The 7,618-nt window shown below is 37.0% G+C and overlaps 1 pseudogene; it reads left to right on the top strand.

Moving 5' to 3' along the window:
* The first annotated feature begins 6 nt into the window (after positions 1–6).
* On the top strand, positions 7–7,618 carry LOC107854791 (annotated as a pseudogene).

Below are 7,618 nucleotides of genomic sequence, written 5' to 3'. Positions count from 1 at the left end.
AGTGCCAAGGATCTCATATGTTGGAACAAAGTCGGCACTTGTCCTATTCAATGGGAGAAGATGGGGACTTTATGAAATTGAATCCGCTCTCCAAGTCAGATCAGCTGAGGACATTGCTTCCAATCAATATCCAGTACCTTTACCTTCACCCAAAGCTAAGCAAGAGGGTGCTGCATAACATACTGCCAAGTCTAAGATCCTTAAGGGCATTATCATTGTCAGGTTATGGGATTGTGGAGATGCCAAATGACTTGTTTATCAAATTAAAGCTCCTGAGATTTTTGGACCTTTCTCAGACAATGATCAAGATGCTGCCAGATTCCATTTGTAAATTGTACAACTTAGACACTTCTCCTATCAGATTGTAGTTATCTTCAGGAGTTACCGCTGCAGATGGAAGCGCTAATCAACTTGCAGCACCTTGACATAAGCAACACTTCTCGCTTGAAGATGCTGCTACATCTGAGCAAAATTGAAAAGCCTCCAAGTGGTAGTGGGAGCCAAGTTTCTTCTAGGTGGTTTGAGAATGGAAGAATTGGGTGAGCTACATAACTTGTATGGATCTATATCAATTTTAGAATTGCAAAATGTGGTTGATAGAAAGGAAGCTCTGAAGGCAAAGATGAGGGAGAAGAATCATGTTGAAAAGTTATCGTTGGAGTGGAGTGGAAGTATTGCCGACAATTCACAAACTGAAAGAGACATACTTGACGAGCTGCACCCACACACAAACATAAAAGAACTCAAAATCTACAGATATAGAGGGACACAATTTCCAAATTGGCTAGCTGATCCTTCGTTTCTTAAGCTAGTGAAATTGTCTCTTAGCAACTGCAAGACTGTTTTTCCTTGCCAGCACTAGGACAACTTCCTTCTTTGAAATTCCTTTCCATTAGCGAGATGCATTCGATAACAGAGCTAACGGAGGACTTCTATGGTAGTCCGTCCTCCGAAAAGCCTTTTAACTCTCTTGAGAAGCTTAAATTTGCAAAGATCCCTGAGTGGAAGCAGTGGCACGTGCTAGGGAAGGGAGAGTTTCCTGCACTTCATGACCTTTCCATTGATGATTGCCCCAAGTTGGTTGAGAAGTTCCCTGAGAATCTCTGTTCTCTGACGAATTTGCTAATCTCAAGATGTCCTGAACTGAATTTGGAGACACCCATCCAACTTTCAAGTCTAAAATGGTTTCATGTTGATGGTTCTCCTAAGGCTGGAGTTGTCTTTGATGAAGCTGAACTGTTTACCTCCAACTTGAGGGAATGAAGCAGATTGAGGTATTAGTTATTAGTGATTGCATCTCTCTTACCTCCTTGCCTATTAGCACTCTGCCGAGTACGTTGAAGAGAATAAGGATACGTCATTGCCAGAAATTACAATTGGAGGCACCAGATAGTAGTAAGATGAATTCTAACATGTTTCTGGAGGAATTGAGACGGGATGGATGTGATTCTATATCATCACCTGAGTTGGTCCCAAGAGCACGCTATTTGAGGGTAGAGAGATGCCAAAACCTTACTAGGTTTTTGATTCCTAATGGGACTAAAACACTCGATATTTTGTTTTGTGAGAATCTTGAAATACCACTTTCTGTGTCATGTGGGACCCAGATGACATCATTGCGAATTTCCGGATGCAAAAAGCTGCCAGAACGTATGCAGGAACGCCTTCCCTCTCTTAAGGAACTGCGACTGTCTCTTTGTCCACAGATAGAGTCCTTTCCTGATGGAGGATTTCCCTTCAATTTACAAATCCTTTTGATGATCGATTGCGAGAAACTGGTGAACGGCCGAAAGGAGTGGCATTTACAGAGACTCCCCTCTCTCAGAGAGTTGTACATCTTCCACGATGGCAGCGACAAAGAGATTGTTGGTGGTGAGAATTGGGAGTTGCCTTGCTCTATTCAAAGGCTTGTCATAGTCAATCTGAAAACATTAAGCAGCCAACTTCTCAAAAGCCTCACCTCTCTTGAATCTCTAGATATTCGTAAATTACCTCAAATTCAGTCACTGCTGGAACAAGGGCTTCCCTCCTCCCTCTCTACGCTGGACATCTACTATTGCCCTAATCTCCAATCACTTCCTGAATCAAGGCTTCCCTCCTCTCTTTCTGAGCTGACCATCAGGGATTGCCCTGACCTCCAATCCCTTCCAATAAAATGGATAGCATCTTCCCTCTCTAAACTATCTATTTACAGATGCCCATTGCTCAAACCACTCCTAGAATTTGACATGGGGGAGTACTGGCCAGAAATTGTTCACGAATATGACCACGAATGCCTATGATGATTAATAAAAACGAAGCTCCCACATATGTAAGTTTTTCTTTTTCCTCAGTAGCTTTTTAGTTTTGCTTATTACTCCCCGTTGCTTGTTTGTTAATTATTTCCCTTGTTAAGCTATTGGGTGAAATTTTGGGTAAAGTTTTGTATTTTGGGAAACATATTTCACTTTTTTTTTTTTAAAAAAAAAAAAAGGTCATAAAATATAAGCTTTAACCACACTACTGACTTGACAAGAATGAAATAATTGGAATAATAAGTTCAATGTAAATTCTAAGTTTTTAAAAGTACCCAAAAACTATAATTTCGCCCAAAAAATAATATTTTTTTCTAGTTTTTGAGAACTTGGGTTTTTTGTCAAAATTTTCTTTCAAAAACTGCTTGCACTTTTATGGTCAATCCTAATTGCAGGGCAAAGTGTCTATCGCCTCTGAAAAAACTATTAAAAATATCCTTAAGTTATATACAAAATAATAGTTAATTCATCTTCCAAAAATTATAACACGATATTTTAATAGAACTAACTATTAATAAAATTACCAATTATTATAATTTGTCAAATTACAGGTAGTTATGAACAATTACAGTTTTGGGCTTTCTGCCAAAACTCGAGAAATTTCATGACATTGGAATTTTTGTTAGTTTTTAGCTTTGAAATAACAGTGAAAGATTTGGAGAGAAAAAATATTACAATTGTATTGTCAAAGGGGAATTATTTTATTCATAACTCAAAATATATTAAATTTCTAACTAGACTTCATTTCAAATTCAAATTCAAATAACTAATTCCTAACTCTAAGCCACATAAAACTCTACTTTTACTTTATTTCTGAGACATATGTTCAACAAATTTAATTTTGGATGCAACAAAAAAGGTGATAAAAAAAGGAAATCTGGTATTGTCCTTCATGTATTCTAGTTATGTATCTCACTCTTCATCTTACTTGATTATTAACACTACTCTTCCACAGGCTCTATGTAAAATATTGATGAAGTAGTAGACTTTTTTCTTGTCTATTAACCCATATTCTCCCTCAAATATATATTGCAGAATGGAAATTATTAACCGTCATGAAAGCTGTTAAATGTGAGTGAATTTGTTTTTTCTTTTCAGTAGCTTTTTTCGTTTTTCGTCCAAAGATGAAGGCTGTGCTATTGGAAATACGACTTACTGTCTAGATAACGTCAGTTATCTTTGAAATTTTCTCCTTGCTTTTCTATTAGCTTTTTTTCAGTTTGTTGATTCATTTAGTATTGCAGGAGTTGTTCAATCAATTTGCAGAATCACTAAGAAGTGCACAAATGCTCGGAAAAATGAAATCTCTATTTCACAATCAGGTAATATGTTTTGCTTATTCCCTGTTGTAAGACTACATCAAAGCTTAGAAAGCAAAGATTTTGAAGGAAAATTTTCATACCCGGTTCTTTTAATGTCTAGATAACTTGACAGTTGATTCCATGGAATTCGCCTTTGCTTGCCTATTAGCTTGATTTGGCATTTGATCCATTGACATTGTAGGAGTTGTTCAATCGGTGAGCTGCATATATATATCATTGACGTAATCTCCAATCACTTCCAGAACCATCAGACTGACCGCTTCCATATCTGAACTATGTATTTCCAACTGCCTGTTGCTCGAACCATGTCTAGAATTTGAGAAAGGGATTACATGTCATAAATTGCTTATATCTCGTACATCAAGATAGGTCGGGAGTACCTGCAATGATTAAAAAGAGTGGTGCTCTGATAAATGTGAGTTATTCCGTTTCTTTTTCTTTTCTGTAGATTTTTATTATTCGTTTTTTCTCTTTGGTTCTTTACTAATTCTTTTCTGTAGTTAAATCTTGTTGAGCAGCGTGTAACATCTATTGCCACTGTGAAGCTGAGGAAGCATCTTGAGATCAGAATGAAGAATGACAAAAAATGTTACACGTTGCAACTACAGAAATTTTTATACATCGTGAGAAAAAAGATATAATTAAGTAGGGAACAGGAGTAATAACTTTATCTAAGAAAGTTCATAACAAAATGTAATATTATCAAATTAGAAGCCTTTTTATCCTTCACAATACGTTGATATGTCATCCCCGAATGTGTAAGTCTTGAAATATGAGTCATTTTTTATTTGAAAAAGCTATGGATAAAATAGACGTACCACTGCGAATACGTCTGGCTAGTTCATGCATTACTTGACGTTTCATCAAATGATTCTTGTTTTTTCCCCTTTGCCAGTTAATTGAGAAAGGAGGATGCGGTTTAGAGCTGTGCATGTTCACATTTGTGCTTTGATAACGAGTAGAATATTATTGTACTCCAGAAATGCAGAGTCTCCAATAGAATTTCCAAGGTACATGTGTAAAAAAATTCTGGTTCCTATATATAAAAAATACGAAAGGCTAACGTCCCCCCAAACCCCACTTGGTGGTAATATACTAGGTATGTTGTTGTTGTATGAAAGGTTAACATCTGAAAGCATTAGAACAATGAATTACTTGGCTTCAACTATTAGCGAGTTTTAAATCTTCCTTTTTTTTTCCTTGTTGATCAGGATTTTGGTAACAGTATGCTCTTAGCTCCATTGGTGAAAGGAAAATCGTGCTAACATTCTCCCTTGAAAGGACAATCACCTCGACTGTGGTCTGCCCGCAAACTGTAAGTGAAGAGAAGTGCTTCTCTTTTGTGTGGAATTTGACAGTATTACTCTTTGATCAGAATATCTGAACTATAATTTTTTTTTTATGGGATAACCGTAGTGTCCATGCCAGTTTTTGCGCACGAGATACCTACTACCTCCCACCAGCAATAGATATCAAGTAACATTGTCCCCCAAGGCTAGGGCAGATGGGAAGAATCACCTAGTGGTTTTTTTGTCTCCGTTGAGGTTTTAACCTTGTGGTTCTCAACCCATTTCATTGACCACTAGGCCACACCCTTGGGTGTATATCTGGGCTACAATCTAGCTTGAACCTTTAGATAGACTCTGCAGTATCAACAACCATAGCGCACGGTGTACGGTCGAATTCCTCGATACGGTCATTCAGGAATCATGTGGCGCGACGAAAGGTGTTTCCCCTACTTCTGGAATAGGGGGGCTTCCTTGTTATTAAGGTGTCAAGGCGCTCGAAGGTCACAAGTGGAAGCAACCGTTACTTTGATCATTCAATTGACTCCTTTCTGCTAGTCCGTGCTTTGTGTCATGCTAGAAAAGCAGGGATATCGGTCGGTTATACCTGCTATTGGATTTTTCAGATCAATTCTTTGCTGCAATCACTTTGATCCACCCAAATTCTGTAAGTTGAACACCAATTGGAAGGAGTAACACTTACATGATCCAGTGTTATTAGCTATCAGAACTGATATGTAGTCCTAATTACAATAGGTCACTAGTTTATTATAGGTGAGGATGACACTGAGCTCTACGAATTGTAAAGTTTATGCTGCTTGATTTGATCCAGGTAATTCTTTTATTACTACTGTTGACCATTCAGCATATAGATTTGGCTGTTCAGACAATCAAATTTTCCACCAAATAAGTTATGTTAAACCATGATCTTCTTCTCTTCCTTGACAACCATGCTTGAAGTTTCATTTCCAATAGAAAGATGCGAATTTGGTGGTATGTCAGAACAAACACAATATATAATCACTTCAGAAGACGACCATCCAATGTTTTGGGAATCAAGTCGTCTTAGTTAGGAATTGACTGCAATACGGTCTCCATTTTTGTCTCAGTTAAGAGTTCTTATCTAATGAATGTGAGTGTAGTTTTGCCTGAATCATATCAAAAGAGACTGTCCTTTTCCACCATTAATATAAGGCTAACTTTTTTCGTTATTTTACATTTGTCTGTATGCATGAAATTTCAATGCGATAGCAATTCTCTGAAGTTTCCTCGGGAAAGGAAAGAGGTGTTTCGGGGTAATGATTGTATCCAATCAGAGTCGATAAAGGTCTTCCTTCATCCCTCTACATTCTGGTAATCATTAATTTCTCTATCTCTGAATCATGTATGCAAGACATCCATTGCTTGAACCATTTTTACACTTGAGATAGTTGAGGACTAGCCTAAGATGAAATTCATGCTACTATGAACAACACTTAGGGGGTCGTTTGGTGTGAGGTGTAAGGGATAAATAGTTCCGGGATAAAATGGAGGACTAGTTTATCCCATGTTTGGTGTGAGGTATTAGTTAGTAGTGGGATTATTTATCCCACTATTTACACTATAGTGATGGGATAACTCTTTCCCAATCAAACGGCCCCCTACTCTTTGGATAACCTGCCATTTATTTTTAAAAATTTCTCCTTGCTTGTTTATTAGCTCGTTTCAGTTCATTGATATATTATCATTGCAGGACTTGTTCAATCAACTTACGGAATCGCGACTTCTAGGAAAAATGAAATCTATAATCCACAATGAGGTATATTTTGCCTATTCCTTGTAAGAAAATTGCATCAAGCTTGGAAGGCAATCAAAAAAAACAAAGAATTGAAGGAAGATTTTCAAACATAGTTCTTTTTCATTAAGCAGCTTTATTCGTTGATCTTGAAGGGGAGCGTTGGATTAACTAGTAAAGTTGTCGCCACATGATCAGGAGTTCACGGGTTCAAGCATTGGAAACAGTCTTTGGTAGAAATACAAGGTAAGGCTGCATACAATACACCCTTGTGGTGGGGCCCGGGCCCTGTGCATAGCAGGAGCTTAATGCACTGGGCTGCACTTTTTTTTTTTTTTTTAATTTTAATTCGTTAATCTTCAATGGTTTAACAACATGGCATTTAATAGATAATGCTAATGATTGATGAATGTGACTTCTTTAGCATCGTCAATTAATTAGAATCCAGTTTTGTTTGATTCATATTTAGATATAGACACACGGGGTGGTCAGTAATTGTAATACTTAAAATGTCTAAAAGCTCTAATATTTCTTTTTTTAATTTGCTTTCAGTTTGGTTTTCTTTGAGTAAGGAGGTTGCAATTTTCCAAGTCATACATGATATATATGAAGTATGACTTGCTGCAAATGGAACAGACAACTATAATGGAAACAAAAGGTACATGAGAATAAAAGTTGTTTAATGGAACACACAAAAGAACATATTGTTATTTTGACAATGCTCAACGATTATTTGGGAAGTAAAAAGTTTCAAAGATCTCTGCTCAAGTCGAGAAGGGCAAGCTATTGAAGCTTTGAGTGGTAATTATTCTCTTGTTGGATGATACATCAAGACTATGGATGTAATAAGTTGTATTGTTGGCTTTTGGTTTTGGATAATTAGGCTCGCATGACTTTAAAATGTATCACAAGGGTCTAAGGCTTGCTTCTTTGTATACTAAC

Source organism: Capsicum annuum, chromosome 11, assembly GCF_002878395.1.
Source record: "Capsicum annuum cultivar UCD-10X-F1 chromosome 11, UCD10Xv1.1, whole genome shotgun sequence".
Classification (NCBI taxonomy): domain Eukaryota; kingdom Viridiplantae; phylum Streptophyta; class Magnoliopsida; order Solanales; family Solanaceae; genus Capsicum; species Capsicum annuum.
This window is presented reverse-complemented; position numbering and strand designations above follow the sequence as displayed.